General features: G+C 29.4%; 1 protein-coding gene across 1 annotated transcript in view; it reads right to left on the bottom strand.

Moving 5' to 3' along the window:
- LOC145329212 (uncharacterized) overlaps positions 1-20,404 on the bottom strand; it is a 56,982-nt gene extending 36,578 nt beyond the window's left edge. Inside the window, exon 1 of the mRNA XM_080173263.1 lies at positions 20,063-20,404. The gene's annotated coding sequence lies outside the window, so the exon portion shown is untranslated. The remainder of the gene's footprint in view (positions 1-20,062) is intronic.
- Between the last annotated feature and the right edge of the window lie 1,302 nt (positions 20,405-21,706).

A 21,706-nucleotide genomic window follows, 5' to 3' on the forward strand; every position in this document is an offset into this window, starting at 1 on the left:
TAATCTGGTGTTTCTGTTATGTAAAGAAATACAGATAAGTTTTCATATTATTTTATTCTATTGTTTAAAAAATTGAACTTATTATGCAAGAAATCTATTTAAATATTTTTAAGTACATTGTTTATTTTCGGTTTAAGGCTTTAGTTTTATTAAATAATTGTTTAAATAATTTTCATTTTACTCTAGATATAAAGTTAATATGAATTAAGTATGTAAAATTTTTTGTTATGTATCTGTCCCATGTTTTAATCCTGGGCCATTTTTCAAAAGCTCAACTAATTATTATTAAATCTTATTTCAATTTAGTAATTGATATCTGTTTTGGATTTTGAATATCATGGAAAATTGATACACACAAGATTAAATTGAAATTGTTTTAGGGTTAAAAATTGTCTTACTCGTAGGAAAGCAGAAACGTATATTAGAATAGCAATTTATATTAGTGTCACTTCTTTTGAGTGTAGAGCTGTTTTGTTTCCAGTGTTAGCCGGTTTTACAATATAATGTAATGATTATAAAAATATAGGTTTGGATTAAAATCTACGACATTTGAAATAAAGTTTTTTGTTAGTGGCTACAGTAAAAGAAACACTAGAGTAAGAAATTTACATGCCTGACTAGTAGTCTGTTTATTTTCGATGATTATTATTTTTTTTCAGAATATAAGTTGTTTAAAGATTTTTGTTTTTAACTTTATAAATAAAGAAAGAAATTTTATTTTATTGCTTTTTCTCACATTATTATAGTGCACAAATTCAAATTATTGTTTTGTCTGGTTTTAAATAAATATCTATTAAATGCCTAGAATATCTAGTATGTTGCATCGTATTATAGAAGTTTTCTGCAGATATTTAACTCAAAATTGTAGCAATAGAACCAGTTTCTGTTAGCCACGATATTATACAGCTAATTTAGTCTGTTTTTTTTTAGGCAATAGTAGTACTAAAAGAACAAGGCAAACTGCAAATCTGACAAAGAGTTAAAATGCAGAAGAAACGGCAGCTGAAATTTAAGGTTAGAGAAATAAATTTGTTTGATACGGTTTTGGTCTAAAATAAGTTGTTTATTATTTTTAGTATTATTAGATTATTATTTGTCTTAATTATATAAATAAAATGTTTACATTTTGATTTTAAGACTTATTTCAACTATATAAAATTAAAATTAGTCCAAAATATTCACTTATTGCAATGTGTAAATTGGCTGTAAAGTACTGTCTTAAAAACAGAGGTATAAAAGAAAGAAAATATAGTGCCGTCGAATATAAGTAGTGTACATTTCAACAAGACTAATTCAACATGATCTTTTATTAGAATGCATATTAGTGATAAATGTTGTTATTTGGGGTTAGACTAGTTCAAAATGCGTAAATAATCTAATTATCCTTATTTATTCTGGTTTTAAATAAACTTCTAAGCCATTCTATTTTTGTTATTCTTTTGAAATATCATCTTATCCGATATTAATTGGAATAATTGAAAACTCTAATATTTAGTTATTAAAATATCAGCAGATTCGACATTAATTGAAAGTTGTAATATTATTTGTTAAATGGAATGGATTCGATATTATATAATAAAATATTAACAGATTTAAATTAAAATATCAGCAGATTCGACATTAATTGAAAGTTCAATATTGTTTGTTTAAAGAATGGATTTGAAATTAATTGGGATTATTGAATGTTCTAAAATTATTTGTTTTATGCAAAAGAAAAAAGATTAATTGAAAGTTCAAGCATTATATGTTTTAAGGTATAGAAATACCCAACCGATTTGATAGTTACTTGAATAATTGACAGTTCTATTATTATTTGTTATAACAAATTAAATATAACAGTTTCAATATTAATTGAAACAATTAAGAGTTTTTTTTTAAGTTAAGGAATGGAAACATCCACAGATTTGATATTAATTGGAATAATTTCATGTTCTCATATTATTTGTTTTAAGGAAATAAATAATAACAGATTTGATATTAATTGGAATAATTTCATGTTCTCATATTATTTGTTTTAAGGAATTAAATATCAACAGATTTGATATTAATTGGAATAATTGAAAGTTCTAATAATATTTTTCAAGGAATGGAAACGTCCACAGATTCGGTATTAATTGGATAATTGAAAGTTCTAATATTTTTTTTGTTTTACATAAGTGAAATATCTATAGATTCAATATTATTTGGAATAATTGAAAGTTTTAAGATCTTTTTGTTTTGTTGTTGAAAGCTCTAATATTCTTGGTTTAAATACATGGATATATTAATAAATTAGATGTTAATTGGAATAATTGAATGTTCTAATATTACTTGTTTTAAGGAATGGATATATCAACAGATTTGATATTATTTGGAATAATTCAAGTTCTAATGTTAATTGTTTTGATTAATGGACATATCAAGATATTCTCTTTTATTGGAATAATTGAAAGTTCTAATATTATTTGCTTTAAGGAACGGACATATCAACACAGTCTATTTTTGAAATAATTGAAAGTTCTAATATCATTGGTTTAAGGAATAGACATATCAAGAGATTCTTTATTACTTGGAATAATTAAAGGTTCTAATATTATTTGTTTAAGGAATGGACATATCAACAGATTCGATATTGCTTGGAATAATTGAAAGTTCTAATATTATTTCATTTAAGGAATGGACATATCAAGAGAGCATATATTATTTGGAATAATTAAAAGTTTTAATATTATTTGTTTAAGGAATGGACATATCAACAGATTCGATATTGCTTGGAATAATTGAAAGTTCTCATATTTTTTGTTAAAGGAATGGAAGCATCAACAGATTCGATGGTGCTTAGAATAATTAAAGCCCTAACATTATTTGTTTCAATTAAATGGAAACTTTAACAGATTTGATGTTAATAAAATCGTTCTATTATTAATTATTTTTAGGAATGGGCATATCAACTGATTCTATATTAATTAGAATAATTAAAAGTTCTAAAATTATTTGTTTAAAAAATGGACTTATCAGCAAATAAAATGGAGCTCTATTATTATTTGTTTTAAGTTTTACTTCAACATCAACGGAATTGATATTAGTTAGAATAATTGAAAGTTACAATAATAAATAATAAATGAAACTATCAACAGATTTCATAGTAACTGGAATAATTAAAAGCTTTATTATTATTTGTTTCATAAATAGAAACTTCAAAAGATTTGAGATTTGCAGGAAACATTGACAATTTTTATATTTTATATTTATAGGTTTGATGAATATTGAAGTCATCAACAGGTTTGATGTATATTTAAGTCATCAACAGGTTTGATGTATAGTAAGGTCCTCAACAGGTTTGATGCATATATTGAAGTCATCAACAGGTATGATGCATATATTGAAGTCATTAACAGTTTTGATGTATATATTAAAGTCATTAACAGGTTTGATGCATATATTGAAGTCATAAACAAGTTGGATGCATATTGAAGGCATCAACAGGTTTGATGCAAATATAGAAGTCATCAACAGGTTTGATGCATATATTGAAGTCATCAACAGGTTTGATGTATATATTGAAGTCATCAACAGGTTTGATGTATATTGAAATTATAATCAAGTTTGATGTTTACTTGGGGGGCGAATATAGGTTCGATATGATATGGGCTTGTATGAAAGGTGCCATTTCATACTTTAAGAATATCTATGCCTATTTCTAGGAATTCAAAAAAAATCCTTAAGTAGATTTTGCAATTTTCTGTTTCAATTGAACATATGATAAATGAGATTGACGACAAACCGTTTATTTTAGCCCTTTACAAGACTTTTTTTCCACTATTTTTCTTAAATCAATTTGATTGTTATATTGGCATGCATCTTTAAGATAATTTAAATGTTTATTTGTTTTAATTATATATTATTTTATCACATTTTTAATTTCCATCAAAATATTTTACGCAAGAGTGCCTCAAATATAGCGTCAAGGGTAAATAATACATTTTAAAAAAAAAAAATTTTTTATGAGGATCTGTGATTAATTCCTTATGAAATATTTACCCTAATTACGATACGTAACACGAACATACATACACAAACATGATGCAACTTTTAGCAAAAAAAAATAATATTTGAATTTTTAAATATTTTTTTTAATTAGTGGTTCAGCCCTTACTTTTTCAATGTTCTTTTACAAAATTATTTTATGAAAAATTTATTTGATCAAAAGTAAAAGTTGCAGCATCCAATGTCTGTCAAATCCTTTCCTCTTCATTATGACTATGATTGAACAGAAGCTTTATAATTCAACCTTCAGACACAGCCTTGTGTGATGCAGTGATGTTTGGATTTCTTAGGGAACTACATTGGTTACGCAAAATGACGCAATTCTAACATTGAATTGGATCGGTTTTTGGCTAGAAACAGACTTATACAGATAAATATATCTATGTCTTTAAGTTATTTATAATCTATATAATGACACCTTTGATATGGGCTCATATTATATCGAACCTATATTCGCCCTTTAAGGCATCAACAGGTTTGATGTATATTGAAGTCATCAACAGGTTTGATGTATATTTAAGTCATCAACAGGTTTGATGTATATTAAGGTCCTCAACAGGTTTGATGCATATATTGAAGTCATCAACAGGTATGATGCATATATTGAAGTCATCAACAGGTTTGATTCATATATTGAAGTCATTAACAGGTTTGATGTATATATTGAAGTCATCAATAGGTTTGATGCATTTATTGAAGTCATAAACAAGTTGGATGCATATTGAAGGTATCAACAGGTTTGATGCAAATATAGAAGTCATCAACAGGTTTGATGCATATATTGAAGTTATCAAAAGGTTTGATGTATATATTGAAGTCATCAACAGGTTTGATGTATATTGAAATTATAATCAAGTTTGATGTTTATTTAAGGCATCAACAGGTTTGATGTATATTAAGGTCCTCAACAGGTTTGATGTATATTAAGGTCCTCAACAGGTTTGATGCATATATTGAAGTCATCAACAGGTTTGATGCATATATTGAAGTCATCAACAGGTTTGATGCATATATTGAAGTCATAAACAAGTTGGATGCATATTGAAGGCATCAACAGGTTTGATGCAAATATAGAAGTGATAAACAGGTTTGATGTATATTGAAGTCGTCCAAAGGCTATGTGCAAATTAAAATTCCGAACAGGTTGTATGTAAATGGAAGTCTTCAACAGGGTTTATGTAAATGGAAATTTTCAACAGGGTTAATGGAAGTCATCAACAGGTTTTATGTAATTGGAAGTCCTCAACAGATTCTATGTAAATGGAAGTAATCAACAGGTTTTATTAAAATGAAAGTCTTCAACAAGGTTTAAGTAAATACAGGTTTTATGTAATTGGAAGTACTCAACAGGTTTGATGCAAATTATTATTGAAGTCATCAACAGGTTTGATGCAAATTATTATGGAAGTCATCAACAGGTTTGGTGCAAATTATTATGGAAGTCCTCAACAGGTTTGGTGCAAATTATTATGGAAGTCATCAACAGGTTTGATGCAAATTATTATGGAAGTCCTCAACAGGTTTGATGCAAATTATTATGGAAGTCATCAACAGGTTTGATGCAAATTATTATAGAAGTCAACAACAGGTTTGATGCAAATTATTATGGAAGTGATCAACAAGTTTGATGCAAATTATTATGAAAGCCATCAACAGGTTTTTATGCAAATGAAAATATTGACAGTAAAATATTTTTATTATTATTAAAATAAAGATTTTAAAAGTATCCTTTTTATTTATTTATTTTTTAATAATTTGACTTTGTGATAAAGTTTTTCTGCACATTACCCCCATTTTTTATTTTTATTTTTTTTTTCAAATCCTAAAATGTTCAAAGTAACATGTAATTAAAAATGTTCATTTAAATCAGCCAAGGTTTTGAACATTTTTTTTGTTGTAAGACCAGAATTCTGTTAGATGTTTTCAATGTTGTTTTTGTACTTTGCTTTATATTTGAGAAATATATTTTTTTATAGTTTAATTTGGTTTAAAATTGACATTCTTCATTTTTGACTGGATCGTTTTTATGAGATCCAGAAAATTAGCATAGATTATATTTTTTTCTTCTTGTAATTATGTCTAATCAAAATATTAAGTATATGAATAGGTGTTTCTAATTGATTTGTTTGTTTAAATTTTTTTTTTCTCTGAACTAAAGTTTCTGTATTAGAATAAAGATGTTTTTATTTGTTATCTTTTAGTATTGTTGAATATTTATGTAATTTTTATGAATTTTTCTAATTTAAGATTGACAATTTTTTTAAGGGATTCTGTAGGAATAATGAAATAAAAAGTATACATTCTTTGGGTGGACGGGGAAGATATCTTTTATGTGTCTGGTGTTTAATCATATGAGTATTATTAATATTCTTATTTACCATCCAGCTTTGTTGGGTTTGGACTAATATCTGATTGTTGTTTTATTTTGGGATAGATATTGTATAACATGTGTTATTTAGACTTGGATAAATAATATGCTGTTATGTAATATTTATCCCTGAAATACAGGTTTTTTAAGTTTTTAGTTATGTTTTGTATGATTTGTTTGATATTTTCAGTTTGCGTCTTTTATTCATAGCTTCCCTCCCTTTGTAGTTCACCCACCCTTGTTCGTTGGAATAGTTTTTAAAATTCGTCCATGCATGATATGGTTATTGTCTATTTTAGGGATTTTATTTATGATTTTATGATTTTATTTATGTAATTAATTGTATGGTATTGCAAATTTGTATTTTTCTATTCTCGCTTTTTATGAATAAATGGACTAATATCTGATTGTTGTTTTATTTTGGGATAGATATTGTATAACATGTGTTATTTAGACTTGGATAAATAAGATTAGAATTTTAGTTTTAATATTTGAACACTACGGAAGTGTCGCCACAATCGAATTCTTTTAAAATACAGTTTTCTTAGATTTACTATATTATGACCGTATATTTTTTGTTTATGAAATAAGGATTAAATACTTCAATGTAATTCAAATATCTACATGAAGTAAAAAACTTAATTCATTCCATAAACAAATAGGATAAAGGTCTTATCGCTTTGGTCAATGAGAGTTTAATTAGGATTATTGGAGCACTATGAGTTTTAAACACTTTACCATTGGAAGACTCGAGCTCATTTATAGACGTTTATTTCCTATATAGATCTGTCATGGATCTTGATGCAATAAAGCAGGCTGTTTTGTAAATGTTAAAAATTGGAAGATTTCATTAAATAAAAGTAATCGCAAATATACTTAGTAGATAAAATTATGTCTTATGATTAAAGCCGAATTAAATGAAGGACTGCAAACCTTAAAGATTACTTAAAAATTTGAGAACAAAACAGATGGAGGGGACATTGGCCTGAAAATTACACTGATACTCAAAGTTTTATAACCATTAAAGAGTGTTAGGGGGGGGGTTAATTTGTGGCGTCTCGTGAAACGACATACCAGCAATTTTATTTTGGGTGCTACTCCCCTAGTTTTAGAGATAATTGGGTAAAATCTTTTTGGTAACTTTAAGATTTATGAAAATATTCTTTACCAGTTGATCCCAGAATTGTCCTATCAATTTCAAACTTTATATGGTGATTCCTGTAATAGTTAGGTACGATTTATAAATCGTATCAACTCTATAAGTACGTACGTCAATTTTAAACATGTTGATTTTTTTTACTTTTTTAAAGAACAAATCTTTATGTGATCTAATTATCCTATTAATCTGATTTTTGGTATATTGATTCCTGAGACAACAAAGTATACTATTATAAGCAAAGCAACTCTATATTAAAGTCGAAAAAAATGTAAGTATGTCCATAAAAATTATCCTGTATCAAGCACTTTTAAAACAAATTTACTTACAGGTTTGCTTCCACTCTTATATAACATTTATATTCTGATTATTCAGATCTGTAAATGTCCGTTTATCCTACCGTTTCAGTGCTTCGCTTTTATGGGTGTTGTTATCATTGTTTTAAGAAATCTATTCTAAACCGTTTTGGGTTATTCTTTAATTAATTCAAACACAAAGAAACAAAAAAAAACCCAGAAAATATATTCATATTAAGATCTAAAACGATTAATTGCAATTTTTGTACAGCTTATATTTCTTTATAACAATAGATTTATCATTACTTGGATCTTACACCAGAATATAATGTACTAATAATAAAATGAAACTTGTAGCTGGCTAAAATAACGATTCCTTTATCCACCTCCTCCTGGATGAACGAACTGACCAATAAATGATGTCCATGTTAGCAACCTACGACAATTTGTCCACTATTAAGATAAGAATCATAAAATAAACACTAGTTTTGTTATCCCGCGCCTTCGGACGAATTTATTTTAATATCCGCAGAAAGCTGTCTATAATACGCTAAGATAAATACTAATGTAAGTGTATTTAAAATTTAAAAAAGAAATATTTTTTGGGTTTCTTAATTTATTCTGTTTTTAAGTTCTGTTAGTTGATGTCATAACAAGGTCTAAATATTCATCCAAAAATATTTTCAGGTTATTTTACAATAGTAAGTAGTTAAACCTCGTTGTCCTAGGAATCATTAAACCAAAATTCAGATGGATAAGATAATTATATTGTACAAAAAGTTAAAAAATTAGCATATTTTAAATGAACGTTCTGACTTTCTGGAATGATTATTGAGTTACTATGCTTTCTAAATTGTACCTTTATAGGAACCACCATGCAAAGTTTAAAATTGATAGGACAATTCTGTACTCGACAAAATTTGGATTCTATTGAATACTTAGTAGTAGCTACTTAACTAAAGAGTAAAATGAAATGGAAAAGTATAACATATGTGATTTTATATCTTTTATGTTGTTAAGTCATCTAATTTTATTTCATTTTACAACTTCAAATTTCATTTTTATAAGCGAAGCTTTTTTAAAAATCAAACATTAGTCACAAAAGTTTTATAATAACGTTTTCGTATTAGTTGGCTTAACCACTTTGGGAACTTTCATTAAATTTCGATTGGTTGGTTAATTAAGTTCAGTGTCCAAACATTTCGACAACTTTTTGTAATCTACGGAAGGGACATTTTTGCTTATCAACATTGGGGATATACATAAAATGATCTGCCAATGTCCTATCTCTTTAGACCCCTGCATATGTATCATACAAATTTTTAAAAATATGAAACTTTATACATAGTTGGTTATTGCTAAGGATCTCAGGGGATATGACAATAGACGATAAATTAAAGCACATCCCCAATGATGATAAACTATTTAAATAACCAAAAATATTTGTTGCAAAATGTTGGCACTTATAGTTTGGAACTAAACAATCAATATTTGATAAAAATACCCAGCGTTTGAACACCATTATAGGACCTTGTGCTAAACCTATTTATAAAGTTCTGCTGATGTGATTGACCACCATTATAGGACCTTGTGCTAAACCTATTAATAAAGTTCTGCTGATGTGATCGAACACCATAATAGAACCTTCTGCCAAACCTATTTATAATCTCTCATCAAAGGACGAGGAGAAAATATCTGATTGTCGGCAGTTTCTGAGGTCTTAAAGTGTCACAATGTCACAGTCGAGTATCAATCCGATTGTGCGATCAATCTTAGGAGGGTGGTGGTACTCTCCCCCATTACAGTTATAAACCTTCTCAGGACCTAGGAGAAGTTACCATCCATGTAAAGGAGAACAATAACGGTTCAGCGGTTGGCGAGATCCTTAGGCACAGACAGACGGACAGACAGACATACAAACATCCTGTTACATTATCATAAGGATATTGTAATGCCATGATGCAAAATAAATTCAAAACCCGGACAAAAACTAAGATTACTTTTTCTTTAGCTTATTGTACATAACAATTGTTATGTATATGTGATTTTTAAAAGCGAGGCTTTTCTACAATTAGGGTTGGTTCGTCCGTCCGTATAGCTCTTTTCGTTAAGTTAGGCTTGTTAGAATTGTCCTTTCAATTTCAAACTTTGCATAATGATTCCTATAACAGTTAGGTACGAATTATAAAGCATATCAACTATATGATCGTTACCAGAAAGTTCATACGTCCATTTAAAACATGTTTATTTTTAACTTTTTTAACAACTAATTTCTATGTGATAAAATTTTCCGATTGATCGGATTTTTGGAATACTGATTCTATAACAACAAAGCACAATGTTAAAAACGAAGCATCTCTATAATCAAGTCTTAAAAATGTAAGTATGTCCTTAAACAATATCCTGTTTTTCAACAAATTTAATTACAATTTTGTTTCGACTTTTATAATTTATATTCTGATTATTCAGTTCTGACACTTTACAAGTGTTAATGTTCGTTTGTCCTTCCGTTTCAAAGCTTCGCATTATCAATGTTGTCATCCTTGTTTAGATACATATTGCAACATAAATTAGGATTGAGGCGTCCTTGTCAATAACGCTGCTAAGTAAGAGTACGTCATTGGTTTAAACCATTAAATACCTCCCCTCCCCTAAATATAATTTGTAAGATACATTGTTTTTGCTGCTTTTGAACCGTTTGCATTAAAAATCGTCTAAAATTACTATATGTTAGTAGGGACTCATACTAGAATAGTACAACTCACATCGGTAAAATTCAACCTTTAGTAACTTTATTTTTTACTAGCGGACACGCCCCCTAGAGGCCTCTAGGGGCACTTGAGGTTGGGGAAGGAAAGCCACATTGTTTAGGAGAACGATATCGGTTCAGAATTTTCGATGCAGATAAAAAGACAGAGATACAAAAAGATTTCCTCTTACTTTTGGAAGTGGATACATTTCTCGTCTATTACCCCTCACCCCCCTCTTCTACCCTTAATATGTAAATCATAAGATTGTAATACAAGCTGATTTTTAAAGTTAAAAAGTCAAAGTAGTAAGAAAGCAAAATTTTAAGCTTGCCATGGACAAAATTAACTGTGACAATATGTTGTTTAAAACCTGAGAAACGGCCCTTTAGCGACAACAAAGAAAGTATCATACTGAGCGTAATAATTTTACTATTCTTCAAATATATTTTTGAATAGATAGATTAATTGAGAGATAGGTAGAGAAAGTGCATCTTCCTTTTATTAAAAAGATGTCTATCTGTATGTTTGTACCGCTGAACTAATGAGGGTCTCCTTTACAGTGTAGCTTCTCATAGGTCCTATGAACTATTTTGAGGAAGGGTACCACGATTCATCCAAATTTTTTTTTTTATAACCAAATTTGAAAGTTGGGGAAGGGTCCACTGAGTCCCTCCCCTTAGTAGTTGCCAGTATGTTAAATTGTAATAGGATGTCCTTCTGTTTCTATGTAGTATGTATGTATATAATTCCAGGACATAGTTTTACTATTGTTAGGGAAGTTTATTATTGGTTTGGGGCAGGATTTAGGCTTCTATCCATCATACTATAACATACCTATAAAGTGTAAAAATATAATTAGTTACCATACATTTTCTTAGCAGTGGCGCCCCTAGCTTCTAGAGGCTGTGTATTTGAAGGGTAGGGAAAGGCAGACAAATGGCCTAAAGGAATCTTGAGACTTGAATCTGAATAGAAATTTCAAAATAGCCTAAAACCACCTTTGGATCTTTGTGAAGATTCCCTAAAATTGAGATCTCAATAGATCTAGTAGTTATGGAAAATTTAGGCTTCGGACAAAAAAAAACCTTACTACTTTATACAATAGGTTAAACTATAGCAAGTTTGGAGCCCAAAGAGAGAGTCAGCCTACCCCCCCCCGCCCCCCCCCCTCCCTTCATTAGATTTTTTGAATGAGGTGTCAACCCCCCCCCCCAAAAAAAAAAAAAAAAAAAAAAAAAGATTAAACATTTTTGTCATAAATAATCCTTTACTGACATGAGTAAAAGAAAATCCCACTACAAGCGGTTAAACAAGTCAAACACAAAACCAAGAATTCTTTCAGGAAAAGTTTGACTTAAAAATGAAATATAAAATGTTTCTACTATCAAGATTTCATAAAAAGTACCCAAAGATATTAAGCCAACCAACGAGAAAACTTGTTAAAATGACTTTAGGTACAGGTATTATTTGCAGTCCAATGAACCCTTCCTCCCTGTTAAACGTAAAGTCGGTGCCAAAAATAATTTTTCTTTGATTTCTTTTTAGGGGCTTAGCTCATTTAGTATAATTTTTCATACACTGTTAAGCGTTAAAAGTCGTGGAGACACGGCTGAATATTAATACATTTTTTATATACTAGTGGCTGCGCCCTTACTATATATATGAAGGAATGCAGCAAATTAGCTGAAAACCACTTTAATTCTTAACCTAATTTAGGAACTCATAAAAATTGGCGTAAAGCGATAAAATTGAATTTTTACAATATACCAAATCAACTGAATGTTTAATAAGATAAGTCTAATAGAATATAGATAGATAGATTAGATTTTATAGAGGGAGGATTACCCCCCCCCCCCCCCCCCAAGCAATACATAAACGAATATATATATATAGATTTACATGTAAAGAGATAGGTAGACAGACAGATAGATAGCCGAATAGATAGATTGATAGACTGTCAGATAGATAGAAAGACAGATAGATAGACTGAAAGATATATAGATAAATAGACTCAAAGATAGATAGATCGATAGACAGACAGATAGATAAACAAACAGATAGATAGATTGAAGGATAGATAGACAAACAGATAGATAGATTGAAGGATAGATAGACAAACAGATAGATAGATTGAAGGATAGATAGATAGGTAGGCAGACAGATAGATAGACAGGTAAAAAGCCTGACATTTAGATAGACTTATAGATAGATAAACTTACAGAAAGATAGAATGACGGATATAGATTGATTGACATATAGATAGACCGACAGATAGATAGGCTTACAGATAGACAGAAAGATAGAATGACAGATAGATAGATAGATAGACATATAGATAGACTGAAGGATAGATAGACAGATAGATAGACTGACAGATAGGTAGACTGATAAATAGACAGATAGATAGACAGACAGATAGATAGACAGAAAGATTGAAAATCTCGTGAAAAGAAATTTTGGCATGACACGTCTAGCAATATTTCATCAATAGATTTGAATATCCAGGGATAAAGACAATATTCGATAAACTGACGTAAAGATAATAATAAAAAAAATTAACCCTTTGTAGATAAAAATAGGGGGTGGAAAAGTTTGGACACTGTTCATTTTGTACAAAACAATTAAGAATGATAAATCCCAATAGTATTTAGACAAAACTTTGGGTACCAGCATTTTTTTTTCAATTTGTCAATGAGGGAGGGGATATTAGAGATAAATTATATTGGGACCCAAAGTTTTAACACCACATTTTCTTTTTCGTTCGCACGAAAACTTAAAATGCATTTTAATTGGTTGGTTCCCAACTAGTAGTGTCAAAACTTTTCAACCAATAATTGTAATCCTTAATTTATCATCATTAAAGATGAATTTCAATTTATCGTCTATTGTCTTATCCCTTAAGATCCCTGAATTTTATAATGTTTGTTACTCCTTAATTGTTAATAGTTAAAATTTTGTCCGTACGTCTGTCTGATTCGTTGAGCTTCGATTTTGTGGGTGTTGTCATCCTTGTTTACAATAATGGATATAAGATATTCATGGATATTTTGTCAGGGGAAGTTTGTCGTCAATTTAGCTTGCTAAAAAGGAACTCATTTAATGGTCAGTGTATTCATCTAATAGAAGGGATGAATGGGATATTATTATATTATCCAGCTGCAAATCATCACTTTATTAGAGTAAGTTAAAAATCTGGTTCAACATCCGAGTAATGATATATCCATTATACCAACACAAAGTTTGCTATTCAATTCATGTGATTATACAAATCCAATAGATCTAAATCATTTTACTTTCAAAAGAGAAAATTTCTCGAGGGAAAGGTATTTAGAAAAATACACAATATCCAAACACATAGACATGACAAAATCCTTGTAAAAGTAACAGGACGTCCGTCTGTATGTGTATCTATCAGTCTGCCTGTGCCGAAAGATCTCGCTAACCGCTAGACAGATATGTTTCTCCTGTACAAGGGAGCTTTTCATGGGTGTTGGGATGTTTTATAATTATTTGGGGAGGGTACCATAAAAATTACTTTTTTCTGTTTAAAACTAGAATCAAATTGGGAGGTTGACTGTTTATCTTCAAAACATAAATCCCTCTCAATGTCAAGCTTAGCAGGGGAGTGAAGATTAAAATTTCTACACTATTCATAGGCTGGGAGGGAGGGGACATTGGGTTGATTATTACACTGGTCCCCAAAGTTTTATAATCATGTTTTCTTGTCAGTTTACTTAACAACTTTGGGTACTAGTTGAGTGGTTAAACGTTCAAACTACTTTTTTTCAATCTACAAAAGGAGTAATTTTGTGTATCATCATGGGGATGTACATTAATTTATCAGACATTGTCTTATCCCTTTATATCCCTGATTCATAGTTCACACATACCTAGTATTCCGAAAATCCACAATAGCCATTAAATAAATGCTAAGGTCCTAGCATCTAAAGGCTCTGCATTCGAAATTTGCAAAAATGGTCTAAAACCATCCTAAACTATAAAACTAAACAGTTGAAATCGTAAGCTTCTACTACTTTATAAATACTAGCTGCTTCGCTAATGGCTTGTGAAATGGTGATAAAATTTTTATAAAAAAGGATGACAACATCCTCAAAAGCGAAGCTCTGAAACGGTGAACAAACGAAGAGTTATACTTGTAAAGTATCAGAACTGAATAATCAGAATATAAATGTACAGTGTGTTTTTTTTTATGAGAACTTTTTTGAAAGCAATTTTACCCCACTTATAGTTATCAGAATTTAATGATTAATGGCTTATTTTCTTTGTTTTTATAACCATTTATAGAACATCAAACAAATATTTCATTTTTTATTTAAAAAGTACAGTAAAATAAAAAATTCAAAACTTAGGTGTCAACATCTGAAAAAGGTTTTAGCGCATTTTTATTAAGCTCAAATCTTTACCCTTTGCAAGAAAAAAAATTGGATTTTCAGTATTCCACTTTGGGGGGTCAGTACTCCCTCCCTGGTTGATATATGGCCTTCAAACTTTCATATGTTCTAGTACATGTCCCCAAAAGTATCTGTATCAATTTTTAACTCTGTATCTAAACTTTGAAGCGTTTTTCAGTCATTCTTGCAAAGGGTAGAAGATTTGAGCATGAGAAAAATGCGCTAAAATTATTTTTATATGTTGACACCTAGGTTTTGAATTTTTGATTTTACTATACTTTTTTAATAAAAACTAAAATATTTTTTTTGATGTTCTATAAATGGTTATAAAAAACGAAGAAAATAAGCCATTAATCATTAAATTCTGATAACTATAAGTGGGGTAAAATTGCTTTCAAAAAAGTTCTCATAAAAAACACACTGTATTTGTTGAAAAACTGTTTAAATACAGGATATAGTTTAAGAACATACTTACATTTTTATTTTTAGGATATATTATAGATATGCTTCGATTAAAACATTGTACTGTGTTGTCCAACTAATCAGTATTACAATAATAAGATTAATTTGATAATTAGTTTTTTTAAAAGTTAAAAATCATCATGTTTAAAATGGTAGTAGGGACATCCAAGTAACAATTATATAGTTGCTGAGAGTTCTAAATCGTACCTAACTACTACAGGAATTACCATGCAAAGTTTGGAATCGATAGGACAATTTTAACATGTTTAAATTAACGAAAAGAGCTAGCTGTCCGTGACGTACGGACGGACGGACTAATTATAGAAAGTAAAAAAGCTCGTGGGGGGGGGGGGTTCTTTTGATAGAATTGAGATAACCTCTCAAAAACAGTTATAAACCTTCCCTGGGTTTCATGTGAACCATACCGATCCACAGCGGTTAGTGAGATCTTTTTGTGCAGACAAACAGACATCCTTTTACTTTTATGTAGGGATTTAAATACAAAAAGTCTTTATTTTTCAAACACTGTATTATGCATTACTTGAAAGTTTAGGTCGCTTTCATGTTGAATTTGGCATGCTTTTCAAATTTTCAAAGGCGGCTTCTAAGGTCTTAAAATCACATAGAAAACTTAAACCCAAAGTAAGGCTAAATCATATTGTAATATTGAGTTTTTAATATCTCTAAAAAATCTTATTTAGAGAAAGCTAGCAACACTTATTTTAGAAGTTTATTATGGTCTAAAATTTAATATTTTTAAAAGTAAATAAAGTTTTTTTCATAATATTGTTTTATTTCTTGATAAAATGTTGATTCAAAATTAGAACGGAGGGACGGATGGAGGCTCCGGCGTGGTTTATCAACAAACAAGCATTTGAAGAGAAAACAAGGATAACAACATCCATAAAAGCGAAGCACTGAAACGGTAGGACAAACGTACATTAACACTTTTATAGTGTCAGAACTGAATAAATGTATAAGAATCGGAGCAAAATTGTAAGTAAATTTGTTGAAAAACTGCTTGATACAGAAAATGTTTATGGACATAATTACATTTGTAGGACTTGTTTATAGAGTTGCTTTGCTTATAACATTATATACTTTGTTGTCCCAGGAATCAACATACTAAAAATCAGATCAATCAGATGATTAAATCACATAAAAATTTGTTGTTAAAAAAGTAAAAAAAATCAACATGTTTAAAATGGACGTACGGACACTCTTGTTATGATTATAGAGTTGCTACGCTTTCTAAATCGTACCTAACTACTAAAGGAATCACCATGCAAAGTTTGAAATCGATAGGACAATTCTAACATCCCTAAATTAACGAAAAAATCTATTCGTTTGTGACGGACGGACGGACCTACCCTAATTATAGAAAAGCTTCGCTTTTATAAAGGGAGGTAGGGAATTTCTACTGGTAGACAAAAGCGATTTACCCAGAGATCTTAAGGGATAAGACAATGGTAAATGATTTATTTTCTTCCCAAATGATGATAAACAAAATTACCCCTTCTGTAGATTGAATTTATTGGTTGAAAAGTTTGGAAACTGTTATATAAGAACCAACAACTCAAAATTCAATAGAAGTACCCAAAGTTTTAATTAACGTATAAGATAGCATTACTAAAACTTTGGGTACCATTGCATTTTACAGTCCACTGTCCCCTCCCTTCCTAGATTTACCCACATTTAAAAAAAGCCAAAAGGGCTAAAATAGTCTGGGCAGTGTTTGACCCTCAAGCAAAAAAAAAAGTAAAAAATGTTTTTAAAATCCTGTAAATGAATAAAAGCAAATGTTTTTAAAAGTTAATTATTGATATCATACTTTTAGAGAAGCTTCACAGTCTTAGGGATGTTTGAGGCTATTTTTTTTTAGATGTAAGTTTTGTAATAGTAGATAAAGGAAATATTAGAATCGTCATATCAATTTTGATCCATATAAGGAGATTTCTATGATAAAAAGGAAAACCTTTACGACAAAGTTTCTAGGAAGAATTGTTTAAATTCACAGTTAACATACATTCTATGTTCGTTTGTCCTTTTATAAAAAAAAATGGAAACGTTTAACAATGTAAAAGTGTATTTTTTGCTTAATTAATAGAACACTAATTCTATTCATTGACAAAACGAGTAAAAAGAGAGAGAGAAAAAAACGCTTTGGTATGTCTGAATGACCTAAAAGAATGCATCCCTTTTTTAGGAGCGAAGCTATTCGATAATTGAATTCTGTACGTCTGTCTCCAAAAGTACATATTTGTCTGTAAACTAAGTCGAAATAATTAATAGTTATTTCTCGCATTGTATTATAAAGACCTTTCCGCGGATATAGAATGTACAATTATAAGATTAAAACCAGTTTTTTTAAAGCCACAAGGTGGATGAGAACCAATTCTTATCCACCGGATTCGAATGAATACGAGAAAAAAAAACATTTATATACCTATCTCAGGGAAGAATGGACATATGGCCAGTAAATTATTTTAGTCCGGGATTAGTAGTCCCCAAAGTTTTATAAACACGTTCTTTGTTTTAAAAACTTTGGGTACTTTTATTAGACATTAATTGGGGAGTGCGAACTAATAGTGGCCAAACTTTATCACTTATAATTTAAATCTACCGAATGGGTAATTTTGTTAATCATGATTTGGGTAACAATTAATAACATAATGATGTAAAAAAATCAGTTAGGTATTAACTACGATACTAAAAAATATTATTTTCAAATACAGGTTGTTTTGATCTTTATAATAGTTATTTGTCGCATCGTATTACAGGCAACTTTCCACGGATATCAAACAGAAAATTTAAAAGATTAAAACTAGTTTTGTAACCCTGCGAGGAGCCGAAGGTCTAGGATAACAAAACTGGTATTAGTTTTATGATTTTTATTTTAATAACCGTGGAAAATTGTCTGCCAACCGATGCTTTATATGATTTTTTAGTACTTAGTAGGGCTGAGAATGGGTTCTAATCAAGCGGATATTAATCGGTTTCGAAGCCATACCAGAAAAAGATAAAATCTGTTTTGGATTTTTTCATTCTTGCTTTTTATAGCTATAAAAGTAATGGGTAATGTATGTAAAGTAAAATATACTTCAACTTTGGAATAATGAATTAAAACAAGGATGACAACATCCTTAATTTAATATTTTTATTTTAGGGAAGGTACATTGAAATGTTAATCATAAGTTGGTACTAACCGAAAGATTTATTTACACGTTATATAATTCTTTAAAATAACCTTTATTAAATCTTGATTAGGCTGTAAAAACAAGCAGATTCAATTTCCAAATATTTAGTCAAGAATTTTAATGGTTAATTTTGTTTAACATACTTGGGATTGTATATCAACTTGTCGTCCACCGTCTTTTCCATTAAGATCCCTAACATGTATACATTTAGAACTTTTATCATGTGGTATAATAAATAAATCTATATTTAAAAATAAGTAACACTTATATAAAAGTAACAGGATATCTGTGTGTGTATACCAATGTTTAACCGCTGAAATGATACGTCTTTCCTTTACAGTGTATCTTCTCAAAGGTCTTGGTAAGGTTTATAACTATTTTAGGGGTAGGTACCATCACCATTCTCCAAAAAGAAATCGCCTCTAGAATAAAATGCCCCCCCCCCCCCCAAACAAATTGTTATATATTAAAAACTAGAATACAAAGTGGGAGAGGGTCGAATTCCCCTCCCCCACTCTATATTGATTTTGTACTCAAATTTTAGAAGATTTTTAAATGTATAATTTTTGAAAAAGTTTAGAACGTTTTACTTGAGAGATGTCGCATTAGGACGTTTGTCCCTTTGGGAGGTTTGTCGCATTAGGAGGTTTGTCGGTGTACCATAATAAATAAAAGATCTTGAGCCAGCCAACCAATCTCAGAACGAGTTTAGTATACTTTGGGAACTAGTATAATTTACATTCCAATGACCCCTCCCTCCCTAAACTTACCCTTAATCAATTATAACTATGTTGATGGATCTCAAAAATTTTTAAAAGCAAAGCTTTTCTATAATCAGGGTAGGTTCGTCCGTACGTCCGTCCGTCCGAGACAGATAGCATGTTAATTTAGGCATGTTAGAATTGTCTAATCGATTTCAAACTTTTCATGGTGATTCCTGTAGTAGTTACGTACGATTTAGAAAGCGTAGCAACTCTATAATCATTACTAGAATGTCCGTACGTCCATTTTAAACATGTTGATTTTTCTACTTTTAAAAAAAAAATTATGTGATTTAATCATTTTTTAAGGGATTTTATTATCCGTTTGATCTGATTTTTGGTATATTGATTTCTGGGACTACAAAGTACAATATTATAAGCGAAGCTACTCTAGAATTAAGTCCTAAAAATGTAAGTATGTCCATAAACATTAACATTGTTTTTTTTTACAAATTTACTTACAATTTTGCTTCGACTCTTATACATTTATATTCTGATTATTCAGTTTTGACACTATACAAGTTAATGTCCGTTTGTCCTATCGTTTCAGTGCTTTGCTTTTATGGATGTTGTCATCCTCATTTTTTAATAATAATTCATAAATGTAATAAATTGTAAGTCTTTTAAAAATTACCTTTCTAAATTGCTATTTGACGATATATCTTTCTTTTTTCGTTAAAATCACTTTTTTTTCTTTATTAACAAAAGTCACTAATTTCTACATGTTTTATCTATATTAATGTAATTATTTTAACTTTACCAATTCTTAATTTCTAATAGGTTTTTATCACTATCTAAATTTGTTTCTTTTCAATTTCATTATTTTTCAATAATTTCTCACATTTTAAAATAAAATTGTTCAGAAAAAATTATCCAGGAAATTTTAACTAAATAATCCGCGAAAATTTAACCTAAAAAAAATCCACGTAAAATTGGAGATTATGACGCCCCACTTTGACATAAAGAGGTTGGGCACTAACTAAGCACATAGGGCTCTGAAATGAAGAATCCTAAGGCCATGAAATGAATTAAAAATTACAGTAGGGCTGAAGTATTAAAACTTAATACCTCTATTGTAATTATATTTTAATTTCAGCTTTGAAACCTGCCTGAGATGGAATGGGTCGAAACAATTGAGATAGTAAAAAAACAAAAATTTTATAGATAATTGCTTTATAGTAAAAACTAACTACTATACTTTTAAAGAAAAACTGTAAAAAAAAACACTTTTATTCATTAAAGTATTTTTTAGATATTCTTTAGGTTTTGAGTATTTTTCTAGTTTTTTTTTATTACGTCAATTTTGAATTCTTTAGGTGGTTGAGGTAGATGGGCTAATTCTTTAAAAAGAGACAGTGCTAAAGGTATTCTTTGAATAAAAGTAAGAGAATGTTTGTGTGTGTGTGTGTATGTGACTGTCTGTAACTATTAATCTCGCTAACCGCTGGACCGATATGGTTCTCCTGAGCAGTGAAGAATCGCATAGGTCCTGCAAAAGTTTATAACTAATATGGAAGGGTACCACCACACTCCGCAGAGAAATCACCTCCAGAAAAAAATAATCACCACCCCAATGAAATAAAATCTTATAATTCCTAAAAATAAATTGTGGGGGAAAGGCTAATCTCCTCCTCCCCCACCCCCCCCTAATGAAATGTAGCCAATAGTTTAATTAATAAAGTAGTAAGATTTGTCTTTTGTATATATGTCTTTTTAGATCCCATAAACAGTTGAGCTTCTCATGCTACATTTTTCAAGGAAGATTAATATTAGTCCATGGCTGGTTTTATGCTATTTATTTGGAGGGGTTTTCTCATCCTTAAACAAACACATGTAGAATTTTACAAATATAATATTATATATGTCCTAAAAGATCTCGCAAATTGCTGAAACATACAGAAATATCAAAATTTGTAAAGCCACTATCCCTTTATATTTAAGCACCATAGGAATAAAAGAATGGGGAAGGAGTAAAGGGGGAGGGGAAGAAGAAAAGGTGTATATTGGAGAAGAAAAGGGAGAGTCGAAGCATCTTAGCAGGACTTCAAAACTTGTGTTTAAACAAAAACTATAAAAATTAAATCAAGTGATATTAAGATATTTGTATATTATCGATAATTTTAACCTATAGTCAAAAATACAATTAAAAACAAGTGTTGTTTTTAATAAACTAATTAAAAATATTAAATTTGTTACATTACAAGAACATATTTTAAAGCAGGTTTTAAACCAATTCCCCTATACCACCTCCACCCCCTTTTGCTTGAGAACTAATAAT

Source organism: Acartia tonsa, chromosome 10, assembly GCF_053477335.1.
Source record: "Acartia tonsa isolate MP-2025a chromosome 10, ASM5347733v1, whole genome shotgun sequence".
NCBI classification, from domain to species: domain Eukaryota; kingdom Metazoa; phylum Arthropoda; class Copepoda; order Calanoida; family Acartiidae; genus Acartia; species Acartia tonsa.